General features: G+C 44.1%; 1 long non-coding RNA gene across 1 annotated transcript; it reads left to right on the top strand.

The window, feature by feature from the left end:
• The first annotated feature begins 362 nt into the window (after positions 1-362).
• On the top strand, positions 363-11,959 carry LOC143935404 (uncharacterized). The gene is made up of 2 exons (XR_013263505.1): positions 363-8,690; positions 8,804-11,959. It is a non-coding gene; the product is annotated as an uncharacterized LOC143935404 (long non-coding RNA).
• Positions 11,960-13,478: the final 1,519 nt, after the last annotated feature.

The following is a 13,478-nucleotide window of genomic DNA, read 5'->3' as shown; positions in this document are numbered from 1 at the left end:
GCTGCAGGAAGCAGGGTCAGGGGCTATAGCCAGAGGGACCACCCCCTGGGCAGTGCTGTACAGTCTTGCTGTTTTTACATGTGTTACATGTTCTGCCTAGTCCTCTCCTGAAGTGACGTGATAACCTTAAGATCAAGAATTAAAGGAGCTGTGTCCGTCAATGAACTTCAGAGAAAAGGATTTTACGGTGAGCACAAAATCCCATTTTTTTTTTACTTTCAAAATTTGTCTATAGCACAAAAAATTAAAACCGCAGAGGTGATCCAATGCGCAATTGTCAGTTAAAACTGTGCAGTTCCGTATCGTAAAAAATGGCCTGGTCATTAAGAGGGGGGGGGGGGGGGGGAGAATCTTCTGGGGCTGAAGGGGTTAAAGTTCATGTGCATGTAAAGGCAGGTGTACCAATACTTTTGACAACATAGGGTAGTGTTTTTTTTTTTATTCCAACAGAGCACAGTACACACATAAACACTTGTTAGGCACACAACCCCCTGATTGGGATGCCATTAAAGTTCATGTGAGTATAAACGCAGGCGTTCCAATACTTTTGGTAATATAGTGCTTAATTCAGATTTCACTACATTAAAACTTAAAAGTGTAACTCTCGCTTATACGCTTCCTCCCCACCTCCGGTGCCACATTTGCCACCTTTCGGGGAGGGACCTGTTTTTGGCAGGTCCCCTTCCCCATTCCGGAAATGGGCCACGGCCTGATCTCCCAGAGTTTTGGCCCACTTCCCCCACCACTGGGCCAATAAGTATGGGCAGTAGGGAACCCGCTGTGAAGCAGAAAGGCTTCACTACCGGGTTCCCTTACCAGGAATGGTGGCAGCAGCACCCAGGAGCCGATCCCAAGATCGCCTGGGGTGCCGACATCGTGGGTTCCCTGGACAGCTAAGTGTCCTAATATTAAAAGTCAGCATCTACAGTATTTGAATCTACAGATTTTTTCAACCAGGTTGGACCTCCTCTTTAAGTACCACTTTAAGTACAAAACATGATGCAATGGGATTTACCATTGTAACATTAACTAGCTGCCACATTAGACAAGTCCTGCCATATAACTCAAGACTTAAAGCCTAACTTCACCTTTCCAAAAAAAAAAAAGAAATAGTAAATGCACTTCTGTTTGCAGAAACAAAATGTGCATTTTTTTTTTACAGGAGCTTACAGAGCATTGCATTTCTCTCAGTGAAATGTCAGGCTCCTGTACATACTCTCTAGAGCTCTGCCCATTCCTCTGTACAGGCAGACAGTTCCTGAGCAGTAGTCAGAGTGAATGAACTACAAGCATGCTTATCAGCACGCTAGTCGTTCATAGATACTACAAGACTTGCAGTTCCAATTCCTGTGAGTGAATAACGCGGCTGTTTGGGTGGAGTCCCGCACAGCTGTGCTGTTTTCAAATTGTGACAGTGGTTGTTGGGAGAAGAACCTATGCCCGCTGTCATCGGGGGGTGAGCCGAGGTCCTGTATTAGTAAGGTGTTACATTTTACATTCCAGATAAGGGTGTAACATGCTACTAAAAGTGAACATATTTTTTAAAGGGTAACTCCACTTTCATGGGAACAAATAGCAAATAAAAAAACGAATACAGCATATGCAATTGCTACACAAGTCATCTTGTAATTGAATGTTATTAAAAATTATCTTTTGCTTTCAATATTCAGAGCCGTAATTTTCTGTGAAATGCAATATGGCAAACTGGAGATGTTCTGTACACAGATGGTGTACAGAACGCCTCAGAGAAATTTAATTTCCTGCTTGTGTGATTGGCTTACTGATTTTCCCAAAAGCCTGCACTAAGATACAAGTCAGATTTTGGGCATCGGCAACAAAAATGTCATTTTTGGTGAAATACTCCCAAAGAGAAATCTCGTCTAAAGAGATTCAGACCTTGCCAATTTCCTCATTAGATCCCTGCAAGTGCAGCAGCTGATTGGTAATTATAAAGTCACTCCTATTCACATTCACTTTGCACATGGACACAAATCACTCTTTCTTCAGAATCACACAAGTTAGGATTCTGCATCTCATTTTGTTAAAATCACTGCCATGTACATAGATCACCCAGAGGGCAATGTGTTTTTTTTCAACAAAAGTTGAATTCCTGCAAGAACACAGAATATCACAATATATACATAAGAAATAATCAGAAAGGTTAAAGTGATATTAAAGGTAAAACTTATTTATTTTTTGTAAATACCAAACATGTCATACTTAACTGCTCTTTGCAGTGGTTTTGCACAGAGCAGCCATGATCCTCCTCTTCTCAGGTCCCACACTGGCACCTGCAGGAGCAATGGGGGCACCCAGGCAAGCGCACTCCCAAGCCACTGTTCTGCATGTCCATTCAGACACGGACCCCCAGCTCAGCCCCGTCTCCTCTCTCCCCTCGTTGCCTCATTGGGGGTGGTTGACAGCAGGGGGAGCTAATGAGAAGGGAGAGTCCTCCGAGATCTGATGCTATTGTGCACATCATTGGATCAAGAGGGAGCTCAGGTAAGTAGGGGGGGGCTGCCGCACACAGGTTTTTTCCCTCATGCATAGACTGCATGAAGGTAAAAAAACATTTAGCCTTTAGAACCACCTTAAAACAAAAAACTCCAGGCTCCTTTAGAAAAAAATTAAAAGTTATCAGCTACAAATACTGTAGCTGCTGACTTAATATTAGGTCAATTACCTGTCCACAAATCCAGTAGTGTTCTCACCTGAGCTGATTTTTCAATTGGCTCTCGGGTGCTGCCGCTGCCATCTCGGCTAAGGGAAACCAGCAGTGAAGCCTTGCAGCCTTCACAGCCGGTTCCCTACTGCACATGTGCGATGCACACTGCACTTTGCCACGGCAAACCCAGTGGGAAGTTCGGCCCCCTTCCTCCTTCCCGTGCCCCCGAGCCATTGACAAAGTCAGCTGGAAGTGGGAGCGGGTACCTGGCTTTGTCAAAACCGAAAGGTGCCAAATGTGGCAGCGGAGGGGAGGGAGGAGGCAAACAAGCGGAGCTTCCCTATTTGGATGGAGCTCTGCTTTAATACTGTGATAAAGGATAAAGCTCACTACAGTTTGTGTAAAGACACAATACATTCTATTTAAAAAAAAAAGTCTGAAGGATGCATTTAAAAAAACAAATGTGCATAGCTAGTCATAGAGCAAACTGCTGGTACATTTGTTCTGTCCAAAATGAGGAACATTAAATGTTCTCCTAGTTCCTCTGTAGGTCAAATATTACTGTATTAATTTTAAGAAAATACAGTGCTTTGGGAAAATACCGCACTAGATGCAGCTGAGGATCAATATTTATTTTCTTTGATGTCCATCTCCATCTAGTGGCCACAATGCAGTGTTTTCCCAAAGCATTCTATTTTTTTTTAATTAACCACTTGCTTACTGGGCACTTAAACCCCCCTCAGTCCCAGACCAATTTTCAGCTTTCAGCGCTGATGCACTTTGAATGACAATTGCGCGGGCATACAACACTGTACCCAAATGAAATTTTTATCATTTTTTTTCCCACAAATAGAGCTTTTTTTTGGTGGTATTTAGTTACAGCTCGGAGTTTTATTTTTTGCTAAACAAACAAAAAAAGATGCAAAAAAATAAAAATAAATAAATCATGTTTTAATAGTTTGTTCTAAAATTTTGCAAACGGGTCATTTTTCTCCTTCATTGAAGTGCGCTGATTAGGCGGCACTGATAGGCTGCATTGGTGGGCACTGATGGGCTGCATTGGTGGGCACTGATAGGCTGCACTGATAGGCATAATTAAGGCGGCACTAATAGGCACAGATAAGGCGGCACCGATGGGCACAGATAAGGCGGCACTGATGGGCAAAGATGGGCACAGATAAGATGGCACGGATGGGCGGCACGGATGGGCACTGATGGGCACTGATAGGTGGCACTGATAGGCGGCACTGCTGGGCACGGATGGGCGGCACTGGGGTGAAGCACCTTTAAGGCAGATAGTGGGCACTGTGGGTGGCACTGCTGGGTGGCACTGTGGGCACTGCTGGGTGGCACTATGGGCACTGCTGGGTGGCACTATGGGCACTGCTGGGTGGCACTGAAGGGGGGGAACTTACTTTTATTCAGGATGGCACTGCGGGGGGCAGGTGGGCACTGGCAGGAGGCAGATGGTCGCTTGAATTGCTGGCCGTGATCGGGACTGATGTCCCGATCACGGCCGCCGGCGATCGGCTTTTTTTTTTTCTCCTCGCGCTGTCAGCGCGAGGAGGAATACTAGCCGATTACCGGCTCCGTTCTATCACCTGATCAGCTGTCAGGGGTCGGGATCGACCCCTTGCACGGATCGGTGATCAGGCGGGTCTCATGGACTCGCCGATCACAGAGCGCGCCGCGCACGCCCCTCAGGGGGCGCGCAGGCCGCTCGTGCACGGGAACGACGTCAATAGACGTAGTCCCGGAAAAGTAGGTCCGCGCTAATGCCGTCATTTAGCAATAGCGCGGATCTCAAGTGGTTAATAATGTTCAACCTATAGAGTAGAGGAAATGGAAGAACATTTGATTTTGCCCCATCCCCAGAATAAAGGTGGCAGCAGTTTCACTGAATGAAAGACATGCATTTTTTATTTTTTTAAATGCACCATAGCCAGTGTTAAAACATTTCTGCAGATTCACTTAACCACTTCAGCCCCGGAAGGATTTACCCCCTTCCTGACCAGAGTGTTTTTTGCGATTCGGCACTGCGTCGCTTTAACTGACAATTGCGCGGTTGTGCGACGTGGCTCCCAAACAAAATTGACGTCCTTTTTTCCCCACAAATAGAGCTTTCTTTTGGTGGTATGTGATCCCCTCTGCGGTTTTTATTTTTTGTGCTATAAGCCAAAAAAAAAACAATTTTGAAAAAACGCATTATTTTTTATTTTTTGCTATAATAAATACCCCCCCCCCCCCAAAAAAAAATATATATAAAAAAAAGTTTTCCCTCAGTTTAGGCCGATACGTATTCTTCTACATATTTTTGGAAATAAGCGTTTATTGGATTGGTTTGCGCAAAAGGTATAGCGTCTACAAAATAGGGGATAGTTTTATGGCTTTTTTTACTAGTAATGGCAATCAGCGATTTTTATCGTGACTGCAACATTTTGACGGACACATCGGACAATTTTTGGACACATTTTTGGGACCATTGACATTAATACAGCGATCGATGCTATAAAATTGCATTGCCTACTGTAAAAATATCACTGGCAGTGAAGGGGTTAAGTGTTCCTAGGGGCGTGTTTCTAACTGTATGGGGGCGTGGCTGTGTGACACCACACTGATCGCTGCTCCTGATGACAGGGAGCAGACAATCAGTGTCCTCTCATTAGGCAGAACGGGGAAATGCTGTTTACATTGGCATCTCCCCGTTCTTGAGCTCGGTGACACAATCGCGGGTATCAAGTCTGCGGGACCCGCGACCACGGTAACGGAGCTCTCGGCAGGCGCGCGTCGCCGGCGGCTGCGCACGGCGGGAAATTCAAAGAAATGTATAGGTACCTTAATTTGGCCAGCCGTGCCATTCTGCCAACGTACATGTACAGGAGCTGATTATGAACCGGTTAAGATAAATGCCATTTGAATAGCACAGCAATATTGCAAAAAGAGAAAATGCATCTTAATTGTACTGTATGGGACATGGCTTGCTTTCATAGACCAAGGGTTTATGCAGGCTACTTTCAGGTGATTAGACATGGGCAAAAACCCTCATATAACCCCATCCACTTCATGAGACTCCAGTTTTTTTTCTAGTGTCCTTAGGGGATGGACCTTGTCTCTTTTGGAGAAGTTTATTTTTTCTTCTGATACTTCTATCAAAATCTGACTGCCAATTGCCCTAGATTCTAGACTATCTAACAGTTTCTAGATCAGTAAGCCTTAGTGTTGTACCTTAGGCACACACTTTAGGGACTTCCAGTAATTTTAGCTTTGGACACTGGATCCTGCATTAGACCCTTACCTTGGTATGAAGTGAATTGTGTGTAGTTATATATAGAGTTCTATGCAGGTCCAGGGCCATGGTCCATTTTTATGGTTCCCAGACCTTGAAGACCCTTTCAGATATATAGACAGAGGAATGGGGAGTTATTTCATAATTGTGTTATTATTATTATTGCGTTACTCCCTGTTGTTAATGGTCTAAGATGTTTTTGACACCATATGTAATTTTTACCTAATTTTAAATTTAGCACCACGCCCCCCTCATCCATACAAAATCACAACATGCCGCCTGGCTGACACACTTCCTGGCGAAAACGCACATAGTACATTTAACTGTTCTTCCTGCTGCCTTCTTTTACAGAGACACAGCCACAGGAACACGGTCAGCCCCCCTGGGTTATAGTGACTCCTGCATGCCAGGCACATGAAACTCCATTCCTTTTTGAATCCCGTTCCATGAGCACCCCACTGGGGATCCCCTCACTTAAGCAATGGTGAATCATGAATCGCATGCACAAAAGAGCTTGGACTCAAGGGCCAAATAACGTGTTCTGCTGATAGGAAACAGAACACCACTCAGGGTGATAGCTAAGTTTGCTGTAGCCCAATATGTCCTATTATGACACCACTCCCCTCTTCTGACTCTAGATCCTTGTGATAATCTATTTTATCAGTTCTATGGACAAATGCTTACATCCACATCCAATGTATATACAATAAACTACACATTTGACGCTAGATCCTTCTCAGGCATGCACCATGCGGCCTATCTGACAAAAGCAGCTTTTTCTGCCACTATATCTGAATTCTGAAAGATTTCTGCACTCCTTCGCTTTTTAAGGGTCAGAAAAGCTATGCTTCCTATCCACTTCCTGACTCTGTTCATGAATAAGAGCTGGAGTCTCCAAACCTGTAGGAGAATGAAATGGAGGAAAAACGATGAGGATGCACATATTGTAGCGGAAGCTGCAGATTTTTTATTTTTTTTATCCCCCCTGTATTTTATTAAGCCACAAATCTTTGGCACAAATCATCGTTTTGTCATCTTAAAAAATGCTTTCCACAGTTGACACTAATACAGTCAATGTGAACTAGTTGTTGCCTAGAACCACCTGCTCTTCTGCAGCCAAAACAAACCGCTATGGGCTCTAAGCTCTTGTACACACGGTCGGACATTCCGACGGAAAATGTCCGATCAGACCGTGTTGTCGGATAATCCGACTGTGTGTGGGCTCCATCCGACTGTTTCCGTCGGAATATCTGACGGACAAAGTTTTAGAGCTGGGCTATAAAACTTTCCGACAACATGATCCGATCGGACTTTGTCTGATAGTGTGTAGAGAATTTCGATCGGACAAAGTGCCACGCATGCTCAGATCAAATTCCAAGACCAAAGCTATTGGCTACTAGCCTGAATGTAGTCCCGTCGGAAACTAAATAACGTTGTCACGTTACGTACGATCGGATTTTCCGACAACTTTGTCCGACCGTGTGTATGCAACACAAGTTTCTGACAAAATCCGACGAATTTTGTTGTCGGAATGTCTGATCGTGTGTACAAGGGCTAAGAGGCTGGAAAACTCAAAAAAACAAATCAAGACCCTCTCTGCGCTATAGTGCTAAACCCAATGATAAAACAGTAGGGTTAATTTACTAAAAATGGAGAGTGCAAAATCTGGTGAAGCGGTGCATGGTAGCCAATCAACAACTTCATACTTCAGTTTAATTAAGCTTCAACAAAAAAAAAAATGGAAGTTGATTGGCTTCTATGCAGAACTGCACCGGATTCTGTACTCTCCAGTTTTAGAAAATCAACCCCAGTATGTTTATATCCTATTAAAATAAAGATGGTGTGCTACAAGTACCCCCAAACAACATAAAACAATTCTATTTTTATTCGATTTTCCAATTTCCACAAACATAAGCCCAGCTGTCAGTGCACTAATGAATTAGATGGCTAAGAACAACAATTATGTGTGTCAATGTATCAAAAGTAACAAACAACAATATCCCACCAAAATCTGTAAGGCCGCGTACACACGCGGGGACTGTTCGCTCAACTTTGTCCGCTGAACAGTGTTTCGGCGGACAGTCCGCTCGTGTGTGGGCTTTCAGCGGACAGTTTCAGCGGACAGTCTGCTGAACAAGGTTTTTCGGAGATTCCGAAAAACTGTCCGCTGAAACTTTGTTTCAGCGAACAGTCCCCTCGTGTGTAGGCTTGTTCGTCAAACTAAGTTCCGCGCATGCTCAGAAAGGATTTACACGCCGAAGTTTGCATTGCAGTGTATAGGACGTCGTTTTCTAGTCCCGTCGTACGTGCCGTTCACGTCATCGCGCACGGTTTCAGCGGACTGTTCGTTCGTCGTGTGTGGGCAAGTCCGTCCATGCTAATTTTGAGCGGACTGTCAGCTGAAACTGTTTGACGGACAAAGTTGGGCGAACAGTCCCCGCGTGTGTACGCGGCCTAACCAAGTGCTGTTACTAAGTTAAACATAGTTTATACAAATGTCCACATTTGCACATCCAACACAGATTTTTGAAAGGGTGCAAAACAAAAGTGCATAAAAAGATAAGTGCACATGCATACACTGGAATATGGTGGAACTGCTTTATAAGAACACTATACAAATAATGTGCTTATATTTACTTTTTAGATTTTGTTGCTGACGTTGTTGCCAGTAAATGTTGATTATATCTGTGGCTGTGCAATCACATGGTAATTGATGTCAATCCTGACACTGGCCTATTGGTAAGTTTGCAACTGAATGTTGTTCATAAATTGGACAGCTTTTCTAATTTGCAACCAACTGATTGGTGATTATTACTATTTTCTTGATAATATAGTGTGATTTCTATCTTTAGATTTTAGTCTATCCACTGTTTTCTCTGTGGAGGATATCTTGGGTTCCAATAAGCCACTTCACCATTGACTCATCAGAATACCATCAAGGTAGTGACCCCTATGGTTAGATTTAAGATGTTGCCATCTGTTATACCAGAGATATGCAATTAGCGGACCTTCAACTGTTGCTAAACTACAAGTCCCATCATGCCTCTGGGTGTCATGCTTGTGGCTGTCAGGGTTTTGCTATGCCTCATGGGACTTGTAGTTCTGCAACAGCTGGACGTCCACTAATTGCATATCCCTGTGCTATACCATTCACCTCATGTATTTTGTACTTGTTATAGGAGTTAATTGGATTGCTAGCCAGATTGATTGGTACTGTATACTGATGATTGACCCTTATCCCAGTTTAATAACTCTGTTCCTGCCCAGTAAGTAGTGTATTACTATGGTTATTAGGGATGCACCGAAATTTTGCCCGCCGAAACATATCGGCCGATAATTGAGCCGAAAATGGGGCGGGGCCTGGGGCGGAACTCCGCCCCCGCCCCTGGTGCCGCCCATGATGGGGGGTGTATAGCGCAGGAGAGCCGTCGCCGTCTGGTTGAATAGAGAGGAAACTTTGATAGACAGATCACCTGTCCAGATTGGACGGGTGATCTGTCTATCAAAGTGCCTGGACAAGGAGGAGGGGCTGTGTGTGACGGCGCGCGACGGGGAACACACAGCTATTGAAATTAAAGCTGTGATGTTCCCGGCGCTCTATTCAACCAGACAGCTCTCTTCGCTGCACAGGGGCATCGCTGGCTGCATCACTGGCTGCATCACTGGGGGGCATAGCTGGCTGCGTCACTGGGGGCATCGCTGGCTGCATCACTGGGGGGCATCGCTGGCTGCATTACTGGTGGGCATCGCTGGCTGCATCACTGGGGGACATCGCTGGCTGCATCACTGGGGGCAACACTGGCTGCACTTATCTCTTTTATCATGTCGCCAGTCTCTGACCACCTCCTGTACCATGTCGCCAGTCTCTGACCATCTCCTGTACCATGTTCTCTGTCTCTGACCATCTCCTGTACCATGTCCGCAGTCTCTGACCATCTCCTGTACCATGTCCGCAGTCTCTGACCACCTCCTGTACCATGTCCGCAGTCTCTGACCACCTCCTGTACCATGTTCTCTGTCTCTGACCATCTCCTGTACCATGTCCGCAGTCTCTGACCACCTCCTGTACCATGTCCCCAGTCTCTGACCATCTCCTCTACCATGTCCCCAGTCTCTGACCATCTCCTGTACCATGTCCCCAGTCTCTGACCACCTCCTGTACCATGTCCCCAGTCTCTGACCACCTCCTGTACCATGTCCCCAGTCTCTGACCACCTCCTCTACCATGTCCCCAGTCTCTGACCATCTCCTGTACCATGTCCCCTGTCTCTGACCACCTCCTGTACCATGTCCGCAGTCTCTGACCACCTCCTGTACCATGTCCCCAGTCTCTGACCATATCCTGTACCATGTCCCCAGTCTCTGACTATCTCCTGTATAAAAATATTTTTTAAAAACAGTCATTTTCGGTATCGATGCTGTTTCGGTTTTGGTTTTCGGCCTAGTGTATTTTTCATTTTTGGTATCGGTTTCGGCACCAAAAAACCCATTCGGTGCATCCCTAATGGTTATGATTGGAAGCTACTGTTTATTATGTTTATTTCTTGGAGGCTGATTTTTTTTTTTTCCCCCCCTTATAGAATGGGGCATTTTCGTCTATTGGCTGATTGATCTAGGGATGATATCGCTGATCTGGGCACCTCTGGATAGCGCAAGGCATGTTACGTATATGAGGGCTCTCTCTGATCTGTGAGGGCACTCCTAGTACATTGTTCTCCATACTACATATATATATATATATATATATATATATATATATATATATATAAAATGTTTTGCTGCATTTCATATTTACTTTTGGAACATGATGTTTCCCTCCTTTTTCTTTTACACAGAATCCCTCTACTTACAGTCTAGAAAATAAGGTCCTGAGGAAGCATAAAGCGAAACGTCAACCTTTCTGATTTAGCAGTAATAGGAATTCAATATGTTATATGCATTGTGTGGCTAGATCAACGAGAGCTCAGATTTCTTGTCTTTATCCTGTACTAATTTTTAATTTTGGAATATATTTGTAATAAATTGAATATTTAAAATGATATAGTGTTCCTTTTCTGGTACCGACAGCAGGCAGCGGACAATCTGTCTTGGCTAATGATCCACCCTCTGTCTGCTGCCAATCACAAGAGGAACAGACCTGATAGGGAACTAGTGTTTATAAATCCCCATCAGACTCCACCCCCAGGTACAAAGCTCCCTGCTGATGTGCTGTCTGACAGGTGCAGCGGTGGGGAGGAAGCACAGTTGCACTGAGGGCAGAGTGTCTGTGTGGAAATTCTGGTCTCACTGCACTTCCACACTCAGTGCAGGCCCCAGATTCATGCAGATGTCTGCAACAGGTATATGAGTTTATGGCCTGTTGTGTGCAGGTACTTCAGAATTCTGAAGAGTGTCTTAGACCACTGTTAATTTTGACATCAAATTCCGATTTAGTTTTAGTCATAGTCTTTTGAATAAAATTCCATTTTAGTTTTAATTGTATTTTAGTCATCTGAAGTGTGTAATGGCGCGTACACATGATTGGATTTGTTGGAAATGTTGGATGTGAGCTTGCTGGCGGTAAGTCCGACTATGTGTATTAGGGTTGTACAGATAGCGATATCGGTGCCGATACTTGGCATTTCCAGGGGTATCAATACTCCTGAAAATGCACCGATACCAGAAGTGAGGTCAGCTTGGGCAGAGCTCGGGAACTGGATAAGGTTGCAGCCTCTCCACACGCCCCTTTCCACACGCCTGTGAGTGCTGTTTCCCTCATGACGTGTTTTGCTGCTGCTGCTGCTGCTGCTGCTGCTGCTGCTGTTGCTGCTGCTGCGTCTGCTACATGGCTGCCCCACATGGCGAGCATCCTCCTTATACCATGTCACCTCATGGCGGCAGGTGAGTGCTCTTCTCTGTTTCTAACTGTTGCTTGCTTGCTTTCTAGTATTTTTATATAACATGTTCTGTGCAATTTGCACTTTAACAGCTTTGTGACCAGCAAATAAACATGTGTTTCTTTCATAATGTCTTTTGACTGCGTTTCAATCCCTCATATTATGGCGAAAGTGTGTAATTTTTCATAATTTTTTGAAAAAATGGTCACATGACCAAAATCAGGTATTGGTAATTGGTATCGGCGAGTACATGATGTCATGTATCGGTACTAGTACTCGGTGTCAAAAAAGTGGTATCGGTGCATCCCTAGTGTGTATGCTCCAATGCTCCATCAGACATTTGTTGTCGGACTTTCTGCCAACAAATGTTGGCTGTTCTCAAATTTTCCGCTAACAAATGTTTGTTGTTGGACTTTCCGATCGTGTGTACACAAGTCCGTCGGACAAAAGTCCAAAGTATAAACACGCATGCTCGGAATCAAGGACGAGCTGGAAGCACTCGGTCTTGTAAAATTAACGTTTATAATGGAGATATCACATTCATGACGGGGCAAATTATGAACTCTCTCAATGCATCGCATTCTCTTCTTTTTTTATAATGGTATAATAATGAAACTGATTTGTTGCTGATATTCACAGAGTTCTGACAAACGTATTTCTTTTTTTCTAGTGATCTTCAGGATAATTTTTTATTTTTTATTTTTTTGTGATCTCCAGAGTTATATGTTCTTGTGTTTTTTTTCTAGTGATCTCCAGAATAATATATTTTTTTCTAGTGATCTCCAAAATAATATATATTTTTTTACTAGTGACCTCCAAAATAACTTTTTTTTTTTTTTTACTAGTGATCTCCAGAATAATTTGTTTTGTTTTTTGTTTTATGTGTCAAGTTACCACAACACCATTATTATCTTGTATTTTTTAACCTCAAAGATACAACTATGTTGGTGTCCCTTGTTAATTTGACATTGTATTTTTGAAATGTACCTGCCTACTCACAAACAAACTGTCCTTTTTTTAAGTAAAACACATAGCCAAGTATTTTTCAAAATATTTTTTTTTTTATTTAATAGGGAGCACAAGGTCATAACAAAATAAAGAGGAAGGCAACGATGGAGAAACAGTTGGAATTGGTGAAGCCTTTGTACCCCAGGGCAGACATCAATTATTTGACTGTCCAAATTGGTAACCTGAGGAGTCCATTTAATAGGAAGCACAATACGGTCCAGGACTCTGAGAGATCAGGAGCAGCAGTAGATGACATATATGTCCCGAGGCTGTGGTCTTCCAGCAGCCTGCTTTTTTTTTGCCAGACCACACCGAACCCAGGCCATCACTCTCAACACTTCCTTCCATGCTGCTGTGGTGGGAGGGGTGGTTGTGTTGTTGGTCCAACTCACAGAGGTGTGTTTGACGGATGAGTTTGCCTCTCGTTCCCTTGTTTAGGGCCTTCAGAATTATCTCCTCACATATAGTGAATTGGGCCTCCTCCGTCTGTTTTAATTTATTTGCTGTGACACATCCAAATGCCTCCTAGCCATCAGGAGCCTTTCTAATTGCCACAGTAACATGTCGAAGGAAAGCAGCCATGGCCTTCTCCAGGTTCCTTGCCATCCTGGTCCTTTTGGTTGGAGGACGGAGGGGAGGAACT

This window comes from Lithobates pipiens, unplaced genomic scaffold (genome assembly GCF_037356315.1).
Source record: "Lithobates pipiens isolate NorthernLeopardFrog02 unplaced genomic scaffold, aLitPip1_a1.2 Scaffold_28, whole genome shotgun sequence".
Lineage (NCBI taxonomy): Eukaryota > Metazoa > Chordata > Amphibia > Anura > Ranidae > Lithobates > Lithobates pipiens.
The sequence above is the reverse complement of the archived record's forward strand: the minus strand, read 5'-3'. Positions and strand labels throughout refer to the sequence as shown.